The sequence below is a fragment of the Acomys russatus genome, chromosome 24, assembly GCF_903995435.1.
Source record: "Acomys russatus chromosome 24, mAcoRus1.1, whole genome shotgun sequence".
Lineage (NCBI taxonomy): Eukaryota > Metazoa > Chordata > Mammalia > Rodentia > Muridae > Acomys > Acomys russatus.
Genome location: NC_067160.1, coordinates 35,958,288 through 35,983,046, shown reverse-complemented (window position 1 = coordinate 35,983,046; position 24,759 = coordinate 35,958,288). Strand labels below are relative to the sequence as shown.

At 38.4% G+C, this 24,759-nt stretch overlaps 1 protein-coding gene and 1 pseudogene across 3 annotated transcripts in view; one reads left to right on the top strand and one right to left on the bottom strand.

Moving 5' to 3' along the window:
* Mbd5 (methyl-CpG binding domain protein 5) overlaps positions 1-24,759 on the top strand; it is a 144,393-nt gene that overhangs the window by 21,046 nt on the left and 98,588 nt on the right. The window lies entirely within an intron of this gene.
* Positions 6,920-7,945, bottom strand: LOC127206968 (aminoacyl tRNA synthase complex-interacting multifunctional protein 2-like; annotated as a pseudogene).

Below are 24,759 nucleotides of genomic sequence, written 5' to 3'. Positions count from 1 at the left end.
GAGGCTTGGTCAGCTCTGATGCTCTTATGCCCTCTGATCCAACTCACCTGCACCATGTATCCAAGACCAGCTCTATATGTTGCCCATTCAAGGCACAGGGCTCACTTTGCTGCAACCTAGGAGGGCCTGGGCCAGCTCTCCTGCTTTTACAACCTCAGGGCTGGCTTGCCTGTGCCTTTCAACATAAGGGCCAGGTCTATTGTGTTGTCCAGGTGAGGTGTAAAACCCACTCTTCTGACTGCCAAGCCAGTAAAAGACAGGTCTAACTCTCCTGCTCTCCTGACCCCAGGGCCAGCTCTCCCAACTGCCACATGTGGTGAGGGGAGAAGGAGTTGGGCATTACCCCCTACCATGCCACCTCACAACAGATGAGTGGTGGGGCCAGCTCCCCCTCAGTCACACCCTGGGGGCTGGATCACCTGTGCCCCCACTACCAGAGTCAGTTCTGTACCGATCAGATGAGGTGCAGGGCCAGCTCTTTCAAGTGCTGCAACTAGTGAGGGACAGCGGTAGTTATCCTGATCTTATGGCTTTGGTATGCAGCTTTCCTGACTGTGAGAGGCAGTTCTCCCACCCTCACACTCTCTGGGTGGCTGACCAACATCCCTGACACCAGGACCAGTTCCACTGTGCTGCCTGGGTCCACTCTCCAGAGCTCTGCAGCCCATGGACATCCACATGGCCCACAGCTGCCCTGACCAGAGACGTCCCCATATGGTAATATGAGCCACAGTCATCAACACCATCCCTTGCCCCTGCAGTAGCCACAGACCCAGACATGGCCCTTGGTAGAACACTTGGGCCTCACCATGGCCCCAGGTGGCAGGGCTGGCCACTCACAACAGGCTTTTTCACCCTCCAGTTGCATCTCTTAATAATGGTCAAGCTATCAAGAAGAGACTTGATACCCTATGAGCATATAGAGGGAGAGAGGAGCATATAGAGGGAGAGAGGGTCCCCCTCAGTCACAGTCATAGGGGAGGGGAGTAAGGGGGAAATGGGAGGGAGGGAGGAATGGGAGGATACAAGGGATGGGATAAAAATTGAGATGTAATATGAAGGAATTAATAAAATATATTAAAAAAAGATTTAGGTTTAAATGTGCAATGTATAATCAGACAACAACAATCCATTTTGCATATAAAATATCTATATGCTATATAGGCTGATCTCCTATAATTAAAAAGGGAAAGATCAAAAAGTAATGAGATAATTCTTTGACAATATTTAAAAACTCTGGGTGAAAAACCAATAAAATAATAGGGCATGATGAAAAAATTAAATAAGCATACTATCATAGTATGTAGTGATTTTTAAAAAATGGTCAAGCTATTCCATTTCTCTTTCTGTCTTATCTTCTGCCACATATATGATTATTGTGGTGACTCCTGCTCCAGGCTGGCCACGTGACTGCCGGGCCCCTGGGTAATGTTCTCCATTGTGCTACATGGCGTAGCGGCAAGCAGATGTCTTTATACACCTGTGCTGTGCACAGGAGGGCGGGACTTGGTAGCATGGCAAAATGAAGGCTTGTCTTCCTCCTGCCACTAAGCACTGCCTGTGTTTGATTTGATTTGATTTTTATGAGTCCTACCCATAAGACAGCTTTGCTGCGAAGCCAGGCATCAAAGCTAGGATGAATGAAGGAATGCCATCTGCTCTGATCCTGACTGATGTAAGAAAAACACCACCAAACAGGGTGTCTCTTTGCCCATTGCCAGTGGAAGAGAACACATTTTTAAAATGTGAATATGCCCACTACAAGTCAAAGGCTTTTTTTATTTCATTTTAATTTATTTTTACTTATCTTTTTATTTTTTACATGCACATTTATATTATTACACATATATACAATAAATTGCCTGCAGCAAGAAGAACCACGAAACAATCAGGAATTATATAAATGTTACATTAATAGTGTTTTGTCTATTTGTATTTGGCAGCCTGGAATAAAACATCGTTCTTATCTTGGTGCATCTAAAATTCTGAATGTAAATCATTATCCTATCTCATCCTTATCAACTTAAAACATCTAACTAGACCCAAAACCATCTTAACCCCTAAACAGCTAAGCTTAATTGTAAAACTAAACTATCTGGTCTTCAACCCCATCAGAGACTTGAAAAGGAATAAACTTGATTTTCTGAATATACAGGGAGTGCAGGTTAGCAGCTTCCTGAATGAGAAGATGACAGAGACAGTTTGCTGCCTGAACAGTCACCCAAAACTCCGCTTAAAGGAAATGGAGTTTCTTAAGGTTTCTTCCAGCTAATTTGGGATGAATAATACCTTTGTAGGGGCCCAAATAAAATTGGGGGAAATGGTTAAACAAGCTAGGAATAACATTTGTTGTCTAATTTCTAAATGTTGAGACATTTTGGACTTAATTAGAGTTCTGTGTATGACAGTATTAAATGCTGGACCAATTGGGATTGCCAGCTTTCTTTGAAACTGTCCTGGGAGCTGTCCTGTTCTGATGAACAGCAAGTGAAGCATTTGGTGCTGGAACATGAAGGATGCAGGATGTCAGGGTCCAGCATGCGGAGAGGAATGAATCCTGTTAGGTCTGATCGAGCGTCAGTGTCCAGTTCTTTTGTTCTGAAAACATAATTTCTCACAAGCCTTATACAGTCCTAAAATTATAAATATATGAGGTGTGCATGATGCACAGAACAATTAAGGCTGGTTCTCTGCTCTTTGTCTGAGCAGAAAAAAAAAAAAAAGACATCTGTAAATCTTCATTTCTGCCACATGAAGAATGGCACCTAATAATAAACCCCAGGGATTCTGTAGCCATCAAGAAACATTGTCAACGCATATACATTAATTTCTCAGCCAGTCTCAGAACTATTCCCATGTAGTGAGATTAACACTGTAAGTTACCTCCTTGTTCCACAGTTTGAGTTCTTCACATCCCCAATGTAGCCTGGTCCCTCATCCGCTCCCGATCCCCCTCCCTCTACCTCTACCATCCCCCCTCCTTCCCTCTCCCAGTCCTCAGAAAGGGGAGCCCTCCTCCCCTAACATCTGACCTCAGCCTATCAAATCTCAGCTGTACTACCTGTATCTTCTTCCTCTGTGGCCTGGCAAGGCTGCCCTGCCAGGGGGGAGTGATCAAAGCTGGGCGCCAGAGTGGCTTTCTTATAAAAGTCATTAATGTTCCATATGTGCAAGAAAAAAAAAAACATTCATTTTACAACACCAAGCCTTAGAAATTGTCCCTTCCTTTGTATTCAAACCAATAAAATTATGAAACAAGATTTTAATGGTAACTAATACTCTCTCCTCAGGAAAAGGTTATTTATAGTGTATTCGTGAGCCACATGAATTTCTTTACAATAACATAACATACAAATTCAAAATATTTTAAGTGAATGCAGTTAAAAGATGTACAATGGCCTGCTGTCTCAAAAGACACAAGAAACTCATTTACTCAATCTAAATCCCCCGTTTTACCTGGTTAATGTAAGTGTGATGGAACCTTCACCCACAAGCATTCATTCTCCCGTGTGGCTTATAAATTATTTAATCCCTTGTGATATTTAGTAGCTTTCTAAGAATTGGCAAATGTGTATTTCAGGAAACCGTTTTTATTTTCTGCTGATCTTTGCTTCCTCAAAGCCCACTAATAATTTCAGTCTCTTAATATATTGAATAAAATATGTAAACAGTTTATTGTCATTTTTGTGACCAGACAGTTTCTATGAGGAAATCACATGTTACCATGTAAAAGTATTTTACGTAATTTAGGCTTAGAGCATTTATGGCCAATAGAAATACTCCTCCATCCATACTGACCTACCTTTCTTTTGGTTAGCTTTGCTTTTAATAATCAAGTCTCGCCCCAGATATGAAGCTATTCTTTCTACTATTATAGTAGACAGGAGTAAACATGCTCGCTGTTTTTGTAGTCTGACTATGAAAGACATGCTGGGTCAGCAGCCAGCAGGTGTGCAGCGGGACCTCCCAGAAGCTTGGCTACATATGATAAGTTAATCCCATGCACATAGGCTCTTCAGATTTTGTTAAAGTTTCCCTAAACTATATAGTATTTTTTAAAAGAAAGTTAGAACTTGGTGTCAAAAAATTAAAAAAAAAAAAAGTAGCAGCATGCAGAGTTTGTAGTTACACCTGTTCAGCGCATATGATTTAGTCATAGCCCTGTACTGAATGTGAGAGCCACTCCTGGTTCTCTGCACGCTTAACCTGTGGGGATTCAATAGACAGCTTCGTCGGGAATACAGAAGAGATTTCCTCCTTCAGTATCTTCAGTCACATCCAGTGGCCTGCCTATAAATTCATTCTCTGTGTTAGTTGATTGAAGTCCCTGTTGATATTCCTCGGACATGTGTCACTGATTTATTCAGCTTAAATCATGTATGTATGCTCGGTTTGATAGGAGACATAAAGGTGTAGACATAGAAAATACAGTCATTTTAGTATAGTCCTCTGTAATCATGATGTTTTAAGACAAGCATACTGAAACATGGCAATACAATATAATGCAATAAAGTGGACTGTGACATTAAATAGGTATATTTAGTGTAATAGCTAAACATTCATATTCCTGCGTATCCATATTTATATTCGTGTGCTTTTACAATAAAGAGAAGGTGAAATACTCCTGACTGTATATAGTCAATGCTTAACAGTCCTCAATTATGTCATCACTGATAGCCAACCTTTGAGCAATACTAAACATATCAGACAAGGTTCTGTGTTTCTTGTTAAGGCCTTTAGGTTTGTTTTGGTTTAGTTTTTAAAATAACATAAATTATAGTGAGTTAAAAACTACCTGTTGAGTACTTCCTAAATGTGGCTTAAAGTTTAAAATGATATTAAAAGAAGAAAATGAGGATATAACCTTCATTGATGACCTGCTATTTAAATACTCTTTCTCATTTAGAGAGCCTAACAGTAAGCTATTAGTTCCCTTACCCAGCAGGTAAGGTAGAGAGGATAGATTCCTCCTCCTTCTTGACTCGGGGATATGAAGGAGTCTTGGGTTATATGTAAATTGTTAAATATAGATACAAAATGGTCTGTCCTAATGCAAACATGACAATGCCTATTTGTACTCAGTGAACACACAAATTAATAAAGTAGGAGTATTTAAGTCAAGTTCAAGACCAGCCTAGGCAACATCGCAAGCCCTGTGTCCAAGCAATCAAAATACGCTAATTTTGTGTGTGGTCATACCTAGCTTTCTATCTGTCTCACTCATGTGACTACAGTTATTTTTAGATATTTGTCCATCCTGGATATCAAACTCAGGTATGTGTCTATAATGGGCAACCACTGCCCCTGTTAAACTGCTACTTTTTCACTCTTATACAAATTTTCTCATGTCAAAAAATACTGCCGTTTTAACTAGTTCATTGTCCAATTCAGTGGCTTTACTTTGAATTTACTTAACTTCTTAGCATTCAGTATTGAATGCCTTCTGTGTAAACATATTCATTCTGAAGACCAAAACATTGGATTTCTCAATTTTACCACCGTGTCTAAAGCATAATACATTGCATTAACGAAAATATTGTCATTAGAAATACCAACATGTCGTGTCAATAGCATGTCATAGGTCTACTCCTGAATCGTCAGTAACTTTATACAAATGAATTTTTAAAAGTTCTTTCCATATCTTAATATTTTTCTATTAGTTAAAAGCTCTTACAGCCAAACAACATTTGTCTTTATTTAACAGTGAAATTAAGACACTGATTAATATTAGCAGGACCAAAGCTAATGCTAATGCTGCCCAGTTAGCCACACTGTCCAGCACATTCCCGAATCTGCTGTGTCAGGGTCACATGTCTTCTTTGGCACCCCACATCTGTGACTCTTTAGGCTGAATATTTTGGTAGGTCCTAAAGATGCTGAGACTGTTTTCAATAAAGGAAGTCACCAAAGAAGAGTTGCACCCTCAGTTTCTTTGCTCGTGGTTGTTAAAGCACTCTGGTTTGATTATTGTAGTACGGGCTACTTTTCTATCAGAAGACACTCAGGGAAGGCTTCAAAAAACTGGAGTCATATTACAGAAAATTAACAGAATCTGTAGAAAATATTTAAAATTGGGAGGTAGGCATTACATGGCTGATGTCCACAGAAGCCAAGGAACTGTATTAATTCTCATGTAAAATGTTTGTATCATTTAAAATGTCTAAAAAGGTCCCTGCCTTTTTCTGCGAAACTCATCCTTATTTTTGTATGATAAATTTCAAAGTTAACAAAAAAAAATTTTATTGTTTTCTTTGTGTATCACTCCCACCAAATTTTTGTTCTTTAAATATCCACCTGTTAAAACTGAAAAATAATATATCCAGTGTTGTAAAATACAGTTTTTCAAACTGGGCACTATTGACATTTTAGACTATTTAACCTTTTTATATTGGCAAGTGTCCACTGCAGGATTATCCATGTCCTCCCTGACCTCTGCCCTCTAGAGACAGCGTCACATGTGTACATCCCCAAAACTGCAGTCAAAGTTGCCATCAAGCTGGGCCCAGGAGCGTCTCTAAATGCTGCTTTGATTTTTTTTTCCCCTTGCCCTTGCCTTTGTAAAAGGTCTCTAAGCTCCACATGTTTAATTTGTGTGCTTGTTTACTGTTCATGTTATATTTCAGTAAAATGAATTCATCAAAAGAATCTCCTCAAACATTGACCATATTTTCTTTAGGGCACAAAGCAGCGAGCTGAGTAGCAGAAATAATGCTTCGTCCTTGTATCATGGGCCACTAAGCAGATAAGTAGATGCCACCTCTATTTTCTGTGCCTCTTTTAGTCTAACAACTGATGTCTTTCTTGTTACTTCCCCTAAATTCTTGTCATCAACCAATAGCAAGTAATATGAACCTAAAAGGGGGCTGGAAAAAAAAAACCCCTTTTTATATGGTGCTTTTATTGATGACTCCCAATTGGCTTAGCTAAAAGGTTGTGATTCTATAACAAGTCCCTTTCCTGACAATAAGACTGGAAGCTGTACTGTTCTTATACGGAGCCCTATAAGGCAAGCTGCTGGAATTCTCTTAAGGAGCTCAAGGGCAGTGTTGAAGGTGGCCAGGTTCTCGCAGGACTTAAGCCACAGCTGCACATTGGTGGGCGCTGCCCCACTGCCACCCCCAGTCTGCTGGAGCACAGACCACTGCACCACATCTGCCACAGTCAGCTCATTCCCAGCCAGCATCGGACTCTTGCCCAGAGCAGAGTTCATAGAGCAGAAAACAGCTGCTTGTTCTTTACTGCTCCTTCCTTCAGCTAAACATGGCAATAGCCACCCAACTACTGATGAGGGTTAAGTTGACAGTGTTATGCTTCTGGCCAAACAGAGCACAAGAAACATGCAATATTCCCTTCTCCTTCAATGGGGCACGTTGTCTGTACACTGAACTTCATCTGTGTCTTGGGTACATTCTTCCACATTAGGGCGAAACCCAGCAGATATTCGTAGCGGGACTGTTTTCTAGCCTGCTTCCCGAAGCACTTGAGAAGATTCCCGAGTGCATTCTTGACTGACGAAGGCGTGTGGACAGTGGACAGGACCCTGTAGTGTTCACACAGCAGCCTGTGCAGCACAAGCAAGGAGAGGGGCGAGGAGGCTGGGTTTGCGTTGATCAAGCTGTCTTTCAGCGGCCCATAATCCTTTGCATTTGTGGTTAAAGGTAGTGGGCAGGATGTTGGTCACATACAAGTCTGCATCTGGGGTGTGAAGCATCTTTGACAGGCCATCAACTGCTGCTTTCAACTCATACAAGCGCTTTAAAATACCATCTTGGCGGGATTCAAGGGCTTGCAAGGATGGCTGAGGTGTTTCCTACACGTGGCCCGCGCTGGTCGCGGGAGTGGTGGTCTTGCTGTGCACGTTGGGGAGCCAGTGCTTGCAAGTTGGAAGCTCTACACGAGGAGGTGCGCTGCCTCCATGATAGGGCTTTACCTGGCACATCAGCATGGTGGGAACCAAAGGAAGAAAGGTAGCAGGCAAGGGACAGAAGCCCTCAGAGGCCGCCCAAGACCACCTAAGACAGCCACCTTCTTTCTGACCCTGCTGCTGACCTTCCGGGGAAAATGAAGTCAAGGCTGAAATTTTGTCTTGGTAAGTGCTCCAGTCATTGACTCAGCTTCCTTCCATGCCTCTCCTTTCCTGTCATCGGCCCCTTAGGTGTGGAATTGCTGAACATCTTCAATTCTCAAACTTAGGCTCAAAAGCGCCACCTACAGGAATGAGAGAGATCATGCATGGAGTGACTTGAGTAAATCCATGTCCTCTTAGGTCATGAGAGCAAAGGAAATGGTACCTATTACTGTCATTGTTAGTTTTACCTGATAAGATGTTCTACTTAGAGAGAAATTAATGCTTCTTTAGTCCCTATTTGGGTTGAGTCTTTAATCTTCCTGTATTTCTTTTGTAATTTAGAATGTATGCGAAGAACTTTAAACTGCTGAATTGCATTTGTCTTCTTTTAAATCTGCGTTATTCACAAATTTCTATGCTTTTACTTTAAGAAATAAAAGTTTAAGTAAAATTTTATATGTTAATCCTAAACTATCCTAAGTATAAATAAAATAACATAAAAATCGGTTTAATGGCATTTTGGGTTTCTAATAAATTTCAAAGCTGACCTGAATAATATTGTTACTTGTTACATTAACCTCCAGAATTAACTACCCTGTTTTAGGAGCTAAGAAACATGCCTTCCCTAAATTGAAGAGAGGCATCTCATTTCCTTATTTTAGGCATTTCTTTTATTGCATAAGAGTTACTGTCTTGCAATTAGGAAAGCACAGTTACATTATTTTTTTTTTCTTAAGGAGAATAAATAAATCAGTTTTATCAGAGTGGTTTCAGTTTTTATGGTATATCATGAAAAGTTCATCAGCAGTTCTAAAATAGCTCCTTTCCTTTCCCCCTTACCATATATATTCAAATTTTTCTCTTTTTTTTTTCTTTTTTGGTTGTTGTTTTAAAGACAGGGTTTCTCTGTGTAGCCGTGGCTGTCCTGGACTTGCAAATTTTTCTTCTTAATAGAAATATTTCAGTCTGTCTTGAATTAAAAATAGTAATTCTGGTAAACAATTCTTGTACCTAATTCTGTCCCTAATGTTTATTTTAATTAAAGTACACTTACAATGAAGTATAGTTTAGATATGTTTTTAACAATATATACAGGAAAATATTTACAAGAAATATGATTAGGCAATTAGAATTTGTTATTTTCCATTGACCCAATTAGAAAACAACAGATTTTTTTGTATGTGTGGCTGAACCCTCCTGTTGTTACTATTGGCGGGGTTTAAATTGTACATGTTGTTGTATCAAGTGAAACGAATTGGGATAAATTGAGTAATGTCATAGAAAAATATAATTCAACCTAAGATGTCACTAGTCTTTACTCTCATCACTAACATTAAAAGAGACATGTCATTGGAAAGAATGATCTAGTATTACCTTGACTAATGTTTACTTAATTATTTCATAACCTGAACTTTGCATTAGAAAATACTAACACTCATCTTTTAAATATTTTTTAAAAACACAGAAATAAAATTACTCTCAGGATGTCTGTTTCCAGCAGTATATCAGATTATTTACTCTCAATGACTATCTAAATACAACAGCCACGTACAGCATGAAGCAGTATATCATGTGTGCCTGAGTGCATGTCTGAAGTCTCAGCTACTCAGGATGCTGAGACAGGAGGACTGTGACTAGCCTGGGTTGTATTCACTCTTTTTCTCACTGATACAGTCCAAAAAGAACCTTAGTGGAGACAGGATGTACTTTGTACTGTGTATTTCAGGTTTCTCCACTGTGTTATGAAGGTCATGGCGGGGCATCTGGTACATTGCATTCAGTTAGGAAGAAGAGAGATGGATGCTAGAGCTTGGCTCACTTTCTCCAAGCCCAGGGACTGGCCCCATCCCTTTCCAGAGTGATTATTTCCATCTCAATTAACACAATCTAGAAAACTCTCTCACAGACATACATAGTTTGTCTTCTAAGTCCCGTCAAGTAGGCAATCAGTACTTGTTTCTTGTGCCTTCTCTGGGCACATTAAACCTTTTGTTTTCATATGTAAGTATTCCTTCCAGTGTCCTCAGTAGAGCTGGCATATTGGTCCAGATTTCTTAAATCTATTTTTTGTTTTGTTTTGTTTTGTGTTTGAGATGGGGTTTCTCTGTGTAGCCTTGACGATCCTGTACTCACTTTGTAGCCCAGGTTGGCCTCAAAGTCACAGGATCTGCCTGCCTCTGCCTCCTGAGTGCTGGGATTAAAGGCGTGCGCCACCACGCCCAGCTTCTTAAATCTATTGTTATCATGGAAAGTTTTCCTCTCTTCCTTAATTGCAACTGACAGTTTTTTTGAGTATAGTAGTCAAGGTTGGTGTGTCTGCTGTTTCATGACCTAGAGGACCTCAGTCCATTCTGGCCCTTGTAGTCTCCATTGAAAAGCACAGTGTTATTGTGGTGGGCCTGCTTTTGTTTGTGACTCGATCTTTCCCTTCTTCACTGTCTTTTCTGTCTTCTGTACAGTTGGTGTTTTTATTGTAATACTGTGTGTTACAGCTCTGAGGGCAAAGGCTTCCCCAGTGGAGGTGTTGTAGCTTTAAGGGGGAAGGTTCCTGGATGGATGGTGTTCCAGCTCTAAAGGGAGACATATCTCATCAGTCTGGAGCCAAGGAATACCACAAAGTCACACTGCACAGCAAACCTCACACAAGAGAGTTATGGGGAGAGGCACAAGAGGGTGGCTGCCTCTGCCCCAACAAGAAGCAGCAAAGAACTGAGCAGGAGCCAGGCTTTATACAGAGATACTTGGGGGTAAAGGGGAACAGCTTTTCCTGATGGTCTGGGATTGGTGGGATTTTGTCTTGGAGCAAGTCTTTTTTTTTTTTTTTTTTTTTTTTGGTCCTGGTCTTAGGCTTGGAGTCAAGTCAGAGACAGGATGTTCTTTTCCTGGCCTTTCTATCCTACATCTATGACATGGAGTTCCTGTTCTGGTCTTACCTCTATGATATTCTATACTCTATTTGACTTTGATATGCATCTCTCTTCTTAGATCAGGGAAATTAACTTCTGATTTGTTGAAAATATTTTCTGGCTGAGCATGGTGGTGCACGCCTTTAATCCCTGCACTCAGGAGGCAGAGGCAGGCAGATCACTGTGAGGTCAAGTCCAGCCTGGTCTGCAAAGTGAGTCCAGGACAGCCAAAACTACACAGAGAAACCCTGTTTCGTAAAACCAAAATAAAAAAAAAGAAGAAGAAAAAGAAAGAAAGAAAATATTTTCTGTGCTTTTTACCTAGCTCTTTTCTTTTTTGTATATATTTATTTATAAGTTTGATCTTTGGTTTTTGGAGACAGAGTTTCTCTATGTGGCATTGGCTGTCCTGGACTCACTCTGCAGACCAGGCTGGCCCGGAATTCACAGAGATCCACCTGCCTCTGCCTCCCAACTGCTGGGATTAAAGGTGTGCGCCACCACAGCCTAGCTATAAGTTTGGCCTTTATACAGTGCCCTAGAGTTTCTATATATTCCGTTCTTGGGGTTTTCTGGATTAGATGTTTTCTTCAACTGAGTCTTCAATACCTCATAGTCTCTCTTTATTAAATTTTATTTTCATTTAGTTGTTTTCGTTATTTCATTCAATTTTTTGTGTTTTTGCAATCTTCATCCCAGTATTCCTATTCCTTTAAGTTCTTTGATCATGTTTATTATTGCTAATTTTAATAAAATGTCTTATGCATCATCTTTGTTGCATTTTTCAAGTTCATAACTATGGCATGCTGATTTTGGCAGAGATTTATGATTTGGTTGTTCATGTTTATGCATTTGTGATGGAACCTAGGAATCTGGAGTTAGGTCAGTCATTGGTAGTATTTCTTGGTACAGACATCTTGTCTCCTTTTTTGGACTGGATGTTGAAGCTATTTCCTCTTTAGCTCAACTTGTCAGGTAATTGGCAGGCTGTGTGCAGTGTAGGGGTCAATCTTGGGCACTTCAGTATTAATGTTCAAATGGGATATTAGAAGTGCTTCAGCCTAAGCTAGGTGAGGTTTCTGAGGCCAGGAGACGACTTTTGCAGAGTCAGAAGATTCTTACAGACGATTTTCATGGGTCTGGGGAGGTGCTCAGAACTCTTCCTCACACAAAGGGAGCTGATGGAGTTGGCAGTGGGAGTCTAGGATCCTTCCTTTGAGAGGAGGAGAGGAGGAGAGGAGGAAGAGAACCACAAAGCAAGTGAATGCCATGGCTTGAATTCAGGCTTAGTTCTAGTGAGCCTCACTGGAGAGCAGCAGCCCTCAGTCACTGGGATGGGTGAAGTTGGCTTCAGAGATCTAGTGTCTGCCTAGAGAGGGGAGCAAATGTTTACAGTGGAGATTGATAAAGTTGACAGAGGTGAGTGGAGCTGGTGGTGGGAGTCTAGGCACCCTGCCTTGGGCCGCTAGCAGCATGAGTTGGAGCTCCATATCTGAAAACGAGGATGTGGAGAGGAAGGGATTCATGAAAACAGGCAAGGTCTACTGACCTTTCCTTGAAAGAGTTAGGCCTCAGTTATGGGAGTAGATGGGGTTGATAACCCTATTCTAGTGTGTGCAAAGGGGTTACAGCACTGGGTGCAGAAATGCAGACATGGGAAATAAGTTGCTTGGTTCTGTATTCAAGTTTTTATGTAGCTTCCATACAGCAGTCCTTAGTCACAATAGTGATAGGATAATGTATGAGAATTTTGTTTTCAGTACATAGAAGAATTGACTGTTTTATTCTTTTGATAATAACCATTTTGACTAGGTTAACATGGTACATCATAGAAGTTTTGATTTTTATTTTTGTCTTGTGTATTTTAATTATATTATTTGGTTTTATTATTTTCAAATGATTGGTTTATAATTTGCTATTGTTATTATTTTGGTTATTAATGTTCTGTTTGTTTTTATTTTGTTTTCAGTTTTTAAATCTGATGTGACACAAAATCGGATACTTCTTTTGATCCTGCTTCTACCTAGCTCTGTCCATGTCTTCATCTCTCATCAGCATCTCATCCCACTAGAATTGGGCTTCCTGTCCCATGCTGTTTCTGGAGCTACTTGCACTCAGGTACCAGGGACCTTCTAACTCTGATGTCCAGGGACAGGTTTCAGTTCTTGCTCTTTTCTTAACCACATTCAAGGCAGCTTTCTTTACAGATATTCTACTTCTTTGTTTGCCTTTCTACAATGTGCTTATAATCTAGATATTATTGATTTTTGCTGTTTTATATTTTTAAGCTGTTTCTATACCATTTGCTCCTTAAATACTGATATTTCCAGACTCTATACTTAGTTTTCCACCTATATCCTATTTTTGTCATTTCAACTCATATATAAGCTGTTGATTCCCAAATAACCATTTTCAGCCTCATTCATACAGACATAATAGCTGGGGTAGGTAACCTTGTCAATGTGATGAGAATAAGATTCACCATGGAAACACATTTTGGAAGTGTGTCATAAAAGTGTTAATAGGAAATTTTACCTGAACATGGGTAGTAGTATTCCATGGGTTAGGGTTCTCAACTGAATATCAAGTAGAAAAATAAACTAGCATCCATCTCTCTTTTCCTCCTCTCTTTGGGTACAGTATGGCCAATGGCAGTGACAGGCTGCTCTCCCAGGGAACAAGCCAAGCCCTTTTCTTTAAACTGCTTTAGTCAGGTATTTTGTTACAGCAAAAAAAAAAAAAAGTAACTAATAAAGTAACATTTGACCATTTAAAACTCAGTTTTAACATATTACCCCCACTTCTAATTTTATCCCTTTTGTGTATTTTGTTTGATTTGTTGGCATAGTGTTAACAAGTCAGGCAAACAAGTTGGAAGTCTTATTATGACTTAAAAAGTCCAAAGTTAAAAAAAAAAAAAAGTCCAAAGTTGTAAATTATATACAACCATTCCATACCCAGAACAGAGATGTGACTCATGACTACACATGAACACACCTCTTCCATTCTCACAGTACACATGCACTTTTCATGGTTTACATCCTTGTAATGTTGGGTGGCATCACAGAATCCTTTTGAGTGGTGCTTCAGGCAACTACTGTCTACCGATTAAAATTACTGTTCTACCTCTGCTCCACTTTGCTGCCTCTGCAGTTACCTCTAGGACTGCATCAAAGAGCTCTATTTACCAGCTGGCCCAAAAAAAGTTACTCAGAGAGTAAGATTGTGGTATTACACATCAACTACATACCTTTACTTTCAGCAACAGAAATTGCTCTTTTCTGGTGTGATAATAGCTTTCTGGCAATTTCATTCCTTGGGTCATCCACTAGCCTTTGTTGGTTCCCCAAAACTTTTGCCCTTATATTTGGAATCTTTTTGCATGTTACCCAGTTTGAATATACTGTCTTGTTTTCCACTTGACTTCGGATTAGTAAAGCCTATGAGTTCACAATTATTTTCCTAAAGTCTTCTGCCATCTACAGACAGCACACCCATGTAAGTGTTAAGTGGTCTTGAGTACAAATGCACCCATTCCTTTTACTCTCACTTTGAAAGTCCTGGTGGAAGCAGTCACTAGTAACTAGGAAAAAAGAAATGTGTGCAGTATAAGGGAATTGATGTTGAAGTAAGCTTTTTTGTTTGTTTTTTGTTTTTTCAAAACAGGGTCTCTCTGTTTAGCCTTGACTGTCCTGGACTCACTTTGTAGACCAGGCTGGCCTCGAACTCATAGCAACCCACCTGCCTCTGCCTCTGGAGTGCTGGGATTAAAGGCGTGAGCCACCACCACCCGGCTGAAGTAAGCTATTTAGTGATGGTTGATAACCCTCTGGCAAATGGATTACATGGTCAGCCAGATTGTATTTGAGCTCATAATTCTCTGGTTAATTCATGAATGTGCATCTTGACCCATGCTTCTCCTGTCTGATCCGTGTAATTTAAAATATTGTGATGTTTATTTTATTCTTGTAAAATATTTTATTGTAACAGATTCAAATGGAATCCAGATATATAAAACAAATTAAAGCCGGTTCTAGTTAAAGAAGGGTTAACAGCTAAGATACAATAGAAACATTACTTCCCAGCATCTACCAGCAGTGTTTGTGTCCTGTTTGTCTTGTCTCCTTCTCCCTAGCTCTGACTGTGCTGCCGTTCTGGCCTTGTGCTGAACTGGCACGTAGACATATCCTCCCTTGATCTTAGTCATAATGCATTAGTACGTGGGCTGCTCCACTTCACTCACAGCAAGCTTGTCATACCCATATCCACCACCATAATAAGAAACTGCCTATAATGAGATCCTGGCATCCATTACATCAATGCAGAATGGTGTCTTAAGAAAGATTCTTTCTTGTTTCAAAGGCATCTGTAATTTCCATCTGTCATGAAGATTAATTTATTCTCACTCTTTATTCTTGAAGTGATTTGCTGAATGAAACATGGAAAATATCTACTTTGTCAGAATACTGTATACTACTGTAGACTAAATGTCATTCTCTGATAAATATGAGTCTCCATTTGCCCTTTTACCAATTATGTTGTATGACTAGACATACTGAACTTGTGATTTGTGATTAGCCCAAAAAAAAAAAAAAAAAACTTTATTTTAACCCCATAAACTATAAATGGCATCTCTCCTATTTTACATTTAATTTTCTTTTAAGGAAATTTTTGTAATTTTGCATCCATTCTTCTAAATCCTTATATTTTTATAGTTGAGCTTGTCTTCATCTTTATTAATGGAAAATAATATTTGTTTGGCTATACTTGCAGTGGATGTCTTTTGATTGGTCAGTAAAGAATTGTAATAACAGACTGGCCTTAATCATGAAGTCATAAATCTGTATAGTCACGCAAACAATAAAAATAGATTTGACTTTTGAATTATTTAGCTCTACTTGCTATTTAGGTATCAAAGAGACATTTTAATTTATTATTATTCATATGTATATATGTACATGAATTATGTATAAATGTGGACATATGTGCCACAGCATGTGTTTGGGGGGGTCAGAGAATGGTATTCTGTAGACACACACAAACCCCTTTATATATGTTCTGAGGATCAAGCTCAGATCACCAATCTTGCATGGCAAATGCTTTTACCCATTAAACTATCTTGTCAGCCCAACAGTTCCTTTTTAAAATGAAGTTTACTGTGGCTAGAACATTTTTCAGAGCTTAAAAACAGTCATACCTTCACAAAATGATTGAGATTAGTTTGACACAATTTGTTCTTCTGTCGCCAAACTATCACATAAATGTTGCTGACATCCTGTCTAAGCACGTGTAAAACTATTTTCTCAGTGATGCCTTGTAGCAATCCTGCAGGCTCTAAAACCTGTCTGCTATTTGGTTTACACACACACACACACGCCTGGAAAAAAAGAAAGAGAAATGATTTCATGTTCTAATCTAAATTCTGTGTCTATAGTCCTTCAACTATTACCATCAATCTGTCCATGTCATCTCCAGCTTCTCTACTTTCTTTCTTTTAAGAAATATGGATCAGATGACTGGAGAAAATCTTTAAAAAGAAGTCTACTATTAATTCTTCACCTCTTTAGGCTTGTGACTTATTCTTTTTAACTGAAATAATTTTAGACTTGGACTAGGATTTTAAAACTAGTATAGGACATTTTCCTATACCCTTTACCCACTGTCCTTGATACTAACATCTTACAAAACCACAATCCAATTATCAAAAGCATACTCCTGTAATTTTATCACATACAGGTATGTGATGTTTTAACATATGTAAAAGCCATTATCAAGATAATGAACAAGATTACAGCCACCAAAATTTTTCATTAAATTCTATCTTAATCCCACCCTTCCTACTTTTTCCTCTACACCCACCCCCCTCATTCTCTGACACTATAGTGATGCAGGATATTTGATCACATTGTGAACTCAAGAATTGTGTGCTTGAAAAACCTGTTTCTAGTTGTGGAATGGCTCAGTCCTAGCACACCTCATTTTTCTTTCCTTTCAAGACAAAGTTTGTCAGTGTAACCTTGGCTATCATGGGCTATCTGTAGACTAAGCTGTCCTTGAACTCAGCCTGCCTCTGCCTCCCTGATCCTAGCACACACCTTTAATCCAAGAGTTTTCTGTAAACAGGATTAACTCAAGTCAACCATAGGTCAAGAGGTGGAGCAAGCAACCAGTTGACAGGGAGTTAACATAGGGAGGAAAATGTAAGGTATGACAGGAAGTTCGGAGAATTGATAGAGAGACACACAGGAAGCAGAAAAGAGGGACTTTCAGTTTGAAGAGTTTTTAAAACATGCTGGGGAAGGGCATTTTTCCTTTTGGGACATTGGCTGAATAGGAAGGTCAGATGGGTGCTTTCTTTGACTCTCTGGGCTTGCAGGCTTTCACACTAGCACCTGGCTCCTGAGTCTTCATCGGTAAAATCAAACATTTAGGATTTTGTTTAAAAACAGTAATTTGGCTCTCGAATGTGTGGCACAACCACACAGCAGAGAAATCACTCCAGCTGTGGACAAACTGAGAAGCCATCAGTTTTGGTAAGTCGCCTGGGCAGTCCTGAAGGAGAGAAATGAGGGTAGAAAATGCCATAATACAAGGCACTAAGGCCCTGTATGGTGTGACTTTAGATGTCTTGGAAATGGAAGCAGAAAAATGAAGGGCCAAATAACAACGGAAATTTGCTCAGTACTGATTATGATTGTCATCATTTTGGTATTTCATATTTTTTCCTTAGTAGACATACTCGCTTTCTTTACCTGCTCAGAGATAAAAGTTTTAAGTATACAGGAAAAAGAAAAATACAGAAGGTAGATTGATAAGATACAAGCCTTAGGAAGATTTATAAATGGAAATAAGAAAATTACTCGGACACAGCAGAGGAAATTAGATAAGCCTTAGAAAGACCTATAAGTGAAAATAAGAAAAATACTCAGACACAGAGGAATTCAGACAATCCTTAAAAATGAAATGAAATGAAAATGAAAAATAGTCATTTTATAAATGAAAAAAGAAAAATAGATACAGACAGAAGAATTTAGACAAGAACCTACTGCACTAATCCACAATGAAACTGAAGAGAGGTTGCCTACAGTTGTTAGAAAGCTTACTTTAGTTTATCCAGTCACCAGACAAGAACTACCAACAGACGATAGGAACCCCCAAGGTTATAAAGAGTTAAATGGAATTCTATAGGCATATTTGAGAAGATTTAAGGAATCAACCATTTCATATGGTATGCATTCGCCCTATGTGAAGCAGATATTAAATTCATGGGCAACACAGAACAGAAATATCCCCCAAGACCAGAAAGATTTGGCAACAGCAATATTGAAAGCTGGTCCTCAATTACAATGGGGAACATAGTGGAGAAAGGAAGTTGAGCCATAGAAGAATGACATAAGGCTAGAGGTATTAATAGGTCCCAAGATCAGTTGCTAGGTGAAGGTCAGTAGGCTGAGTTACAAAGATGCTTTGAATTTGATGATCAAATCTTGGCACTATGTCATTTAGCAGCTTTAAATGCTTGAGATAAGGTTGAAGAATCAAGAAAGAAATCTAAGACATTTAATAAAATTATACAAGGCCCAAATAAGCCTTCACTGATTTTTTTTTTTTCCAAAAATTGACTCTGCTGTAAATAGAATAGTATCAGAGTGAGAAGTCAGGAAAATATTAAACAAATGTTTGGCTTTTGAAAATGCCAATTCAGAATGCAAGAGAGTGAATATGCCTTTAAAGGCAAGATCAACACCAGTAGATGAATAGGATAGAAATACAGCTGATATTTGGATCTTATGTTTATGTAATACTCAAATAGAAGTAATTTCTAAGAGTTTTAATAAAAATCAAAATGTCAGATGTTTTAATTGTGGTAAGCCGGGTCATTTGAAAAGGGATTGTCAGCAAGGCATTCTTAGAATTTTTTTTCTAGAGATAATCCGAAAAGAACTCCAGACTTCTGGAGTATGCAGAAGGTGTGGCGAAGGCTGGCATTGGACTAATGAGTGCAGACAAACAAGGGATAGGCAGGGTAACCCTTTGCCATGGGGAAATGCCACAGGGGGCTTTCTACAGGCCCTGTCATCAAAGTTGATTCAGTCATTCCCTGTCATTGTCTGAGAAACTTATCCACAGAGCAATTAAAAGATTTAATGCCTGTTAAGAAAGCAATAACAACAACAAAAACTATAGTTTAGCTTGAATGTTCTTATATTGTATAAAAAAGAATACTAAGATATATACAATTTCCCATTTGATTTTTTTCATTCAATATAATTGTTTTGAGAATTGGTGCTGTTGTTTTATAAAAAGATAAGCTTTCTTTTCTGTTATATTTACCTATATAGAATAACACAACTACTGTATTTCACTGTTAATTTATAGGTATTTAGAAGTCTTCCTTTTTGGAAATTACAAGTAGCTATTTTAATTGCTGTCTTTTTTTATTGCTGTTATTTTGTCTTTTAATAGCTCTTCGAAAGTTTTACTACCATATCCTTATCATATAAAGAAATGAGTTTCATAATTATACTTTCATTCAAGATCATACACTATGATCATATTCAACTGTTTTAACCTAATTCCCCTCTCCCTTTGCTGCTGATTTCTTTTCTTTCTTTCTTTCTTTTTCTTTTTTCTTTTTTTTTTTTTTTTTTTTTTTTTGTCTTCTCTTTCGAGACAGGGTTTCTCTGTGTAGCCTTGACCATCCTAGACTTACTTTGTAGACCATGCTGGCCTCGAACTCACACACCTTTAATCCTCTTCTTTTTTTATATTTATTTTTGGTAGCTTTTTAATTATGTGCATGATGGAAGAGAGGGTATGGACACGTAAATGCAGATACCCACAGAAGGTAGAAGAGGACATTAGATCTCCTGAGCTGGAACTACAGATAGAGTGAACTGCACACTATGTGTTCTGGAACTGATCACAAGTCCTCTGCAATAGTAGTGCATGCTCTTAACCACTGAGCAGTCTCTTCAACCCCAGCTTCAAATATTCTGTCTTCTATGTCATACATACATCTTTTTATTTCAGATGTGGAACCTAAATTATATTTATGTTTATATCAATGAACTTGAAATACAGCCAAGCTGAGAGAAATGTGAGCAATGAGAGAATACCTCATTACATTTCAAAGGTGAACAAGAGCTCTGTCAGGAATAGAAACAGGGGCCATTGATGGGATGGTGTGGTCAAGGGAGCTCTGTGCTGCATTCTGAGCTGACAGTAGAACTTAGCAATGTATTAAGCATCCTGTACTTGATACTTGTTTTGAAGGCAAAGATGCAATATTGGGAGGTAGATTATAGATAGCTGCTCACAGCAGACACTGCAGAGCAGGGTTAGAGTCCCTGCAAAGAAGCCTTTGGAGGACCTTTGAAAGTAAAGCCTCAGTTTTGATAGAGACCCAGAAGATGTCAGGATCATAGAACACCTGGCAAAGAGAGCTGCAGGTGTGGAGTGGAGCCAGCCTAAGCCTATGAGTGAAGTTGTATGCACTACAGGCAGAGATGGAAAGGTGAGACTACCTAAGCCATTTGGAACACAGAGGACTACATTACAATCCACAGATGTTGGACATGGATTTGGTAACTTTCCTGCTAAATTTTGGGTCTGATTTGACATGATTATTCCTTGTTTTTCACCTATTCTTTGGAATAAGAAGATTTACTCCCTGTTACTATATACTGGTATTATATACTGGTATATAACCTGTCTTTCATCTTTTAATATTTTTGGTAATTTATTTCAGAATTTAATAATTTTCACCCCTTCTCTCCCACTTTCTCTCAAGTCCACCCCACCTCCCTATCCACCCAACGTAATTCCCTCTTTCTTTTTTTATTAAACACAAGTACAATTTGTGGTGCTCAAATACTCTTGGGGATGGACTCACTCCCAGATCATAGTCATCACACCCTTAAAAAAAAAAAAAAAAAAAAAAAAAAAAAAAAAAAAAACTCTTCTTCCAGCAGCTACCAATTGCCGATGGCTCCTCAGCTAGGATTAAGGCATCATGCTTACCTTCCCCTCTATGCTTGGATTTTATCTAGAGCATGTATACTTTATAACCACTGTAAGTTTACTCTCACAACTGCAGCGACACTGTTGTGTCTGTAATAACCTGTCTGGTTGGGAAAAGTACAATCTTATTGTAGTCTTCTACAACTTCTAGCTCTTGTTCTGTTTCTGCCCGCTCTTCCACCATGATCTGAGCTTTGGGGGGAGGGGCTGTCACATAAATGCTCCATTTAAGACTGAGCACTTCACAGTTTTTGTATTCTCTAACCATCTGTAATCTTCTGTGTTAATCACCAGCTACTTCAAAAGAAGCTTCTCTGATAATGCCTGAGAGATGCACCAATTGGGTATAGCAATAAATTAATAGGAGCCTGTTGAATACTGGGTTCATTTAGCAGAATACAAGTATTAAGTTCTCCCCTATACCAAATGACCTATATAACCACAACTTCTTGGTCACAGTATTGGTGTCAGGTATGGATCCCTTCTTATGAAGAGGGCCTTAAATATAGTCAAAACTTCTTTAATTACTCCTGTAACTGTCACAGCACTCTTGCACAATAGAGATATCCTAATGACAAATCTTTAGCAAAATTAACTGAGAAAAAAATCCAAATTAATAAAGTCAAAGACCATTACAATGATTAGTGAAGAAACTCAGAGAATGGTAAGAACATATTTTACAACTATAGTCCCATAAAATGGGGGAAAAGTCTAAAGAAATAGATAAATTTATATATGTATGTGAGTGTCCTAGTCAAGATTAAGTCAAAATTAAGTAAACAATTTAAAGAGACTTTTTACAACCAATGAGATAGCAGCAATAAAAAAAAAAAAAATCTTCCAATTGAGGCTGTGGAAAGATTGCTCGGTAGTTAGGAGCACTGATTTATTTCCATGGTACCAAGGTTTGACTCCTAGCAGCTACGTGTAGACAGACAACTATAAGTCAAGATTCAAGAGTGAGTTCCCATGCCCTCTTCTGGTCTCCTTAGATACTGTGTATACATGGTACATAGACATGGCATACATGCAGACACAATATTCAATTCACTTAAAATAAAAATAAAATATTTAAAAGAAAGTTGGAGGGAGGGAGGGAGGGAGAGAGAGAAAGAGAGAGAGAGAGAGAGAGAGAGAGAGAGAGAGAGAGAGAGAGAGAGAGAATATAATTTTCCCAACTAAGACTCTTAGGGCCAGATGGATACAGTACAGAAATCTGCCAGACTTTTAAAGGAAAACTAACTACAATATTCCTTAAAATATTGCATAAAATGAAAGAGAAAGGAACAGCACCACTTCTCACTTTTTTTTTAACAAAGCCACTGATATTAAAACCAGCCAAAGGTTCAACTGCAAAAGAAAGCCTTATGCCAGTCTCTCTGAGTAACATAGTTGCAAGAATTATCAATAAAATAATTGTGAGCGGAACTTAAGAACACATTAAAAAAAGTATCCACCCTGATCAAGTCATCTTCATCCCAGAAATGCAGGAATGGTTCAACATATTTTTAAAAAAATAATAAATTTTATCTACCAAATAAACAGACTCAAGGACAGAAAACACCTAAACATTGCATTAGATGCAGAAAAGACCTTTGAACAAAATCCCCTCATAGTAAACCATACTGTAATTACTTATGACATGAAAGAATTGGTGCTATGCATGGAGTAAACAGACAAGTTATTGTAATAGAACAGGAGGCTTAGAGTATTGGACAGGAAAGGAGAATCAGCAAAAAGAAAATACTTCTGTGTCCAATTCTCTTCTCTTCTTTATAAATTCCAGGTACACATATAGTAGACCATTGGAATTGTCCCATGGTTGAAAAATGCTTTATCCTCCTTTTCTTTGTATTGCTTTTTATTCTATTTCTGTTTAATTTACTTTCTCTTCTCACATCTTCAGGTGTACCATTCTACGATATCTAATCTTATATTAATTCCTTCTAGTGTGTTTTTCATCTCAGACATTATACTTTTCATATATAGAAGTTTTGTTGATATCTTTTTAAAATTATTTTGCATATTTGTTATTTTTATGAAATAGCATTTGTTTTTCAGTTTCTCTCTTAACCCAGCTATCACTGAAATAATTGAGACTCTATTATGTTATTTTTATCATGCTTTACAGCACAATTCTGAGCAGTTATTGCTCTTTAATCCTCCAAGCAAGTCTGGCTTCCTCCCAGCATAATTCCCAGAGATAGTTGTATTTTGTGGCTTTTCCTGCTCACCTGCTCTCTCCTGAATCTCTGCCTATGGCTGAATTCCACACTTCCTCCTATAACTTCTCCTCTGGAGAGCAGGAAGTCCAGCCCTATTCTCTCTTCTGCTCAGGAATTGGCTATAAGCCACTTTATTGGCATTTCAGGGGGCAATTGGGGGCCAGTGTTTACACAACATTGAGACAGGAGATTCTCTGAATAAGGACTGCAGCCAGATTATGGGATGGGTGCAGAAATCAGTATTTGGATTACACAATAACCTTAAGCCTACACATACCTATTTATTTTTGAACATCTACATTTGTAATATCTATTAATGTTCTTAAGTCTATAATTTTTACTAGTTGTAATCACTTATAGTTAATTATTTTAACTGAAATACTATTGAGTTAATTATAGATTTGTATAAAATAGTAAGAAGTAATACAGAGAAAATTTAAGTTTTCCTCAATGGTAAAATCTTCTGAAACCATAGCAACAGATCACAACTAGAGCAAAGCAGGTCTCATTCAGTTTTATTTGTTATGAAGTATATGAAGGGGTCTGTCTCTGTGTGAGTGTTCATGTGTCTTTCTGTGTCTGTTTATGAGTGTGTTTGGATGTTTGTGTATAGATGTATATTTATGTAATATGTGTATGTGCAGGCCAGGCGTCAACATAGATCATCCCTATTGCTCTCCACCTTGGTTGTTGTTGTTGTTGTTGTTGTTGCCAAGAGTCTCTCACTGAACCTGAATCTCGCTGATTAGCTACTAATGTGTTAACTCTGTCCACCTGTCTCTCTACCCCACCCTTACCTATAATTAACATGAACATTTTAACCTCATAATGTGTATTTTGTTACATCTAATTTTATTTTTAAATGTTCATACCAAGTCTTTCTCTTATATTTTGTGAGACTAATACAGACTTGTTCATGAGAAATTTCCCATAGATTATTTGATATATTTATGTAAAGTACATGGAGAATCTGCACATTTCAGTAGAAAAATAACACTTATACAGTGGTGAAATGGCTGATAAATACTGATAAAACCATAGCTAAGAGTATAAAATAATATGCAATTTTAGCTTTGTTTTTTCCCTTTAATTGAACATAGACTCTTTTCTCATACAATATATCTTGATTGCAGTTTCCCTCATTCTTCCCAGTTCCTCCTCGCCTCACCTCCTATCCAGGCCCACTCCATTTCTATCTCTCATTAGAAAAGAACAGCCTTCGAAGAGATAAAGCAAAGTAAAATATAATTAAATAAAACAGAAACCTTCATATCAAAGTTGAACAAGCAAGCCAACAGAAGATAAAAGAGGAATCCCAACAGAAGGCACAAGAACCAGAGAAGCACTTGTTCACACATTCAGGAGTCCCGTAACTAAACTGAAAGTTCGAGCATTTATGCAGAGGACTAGTACAGACCCTGTAGGTCCTGTCACTGCTGCCTCACTCTTTGTGAGTTCATAGGAGCTTTGTGCAATTAGTTTAGAGGACTTTGTTATCCTAACGTCCTCCATCCAATCCCCTCTGTTTTCCCCCACA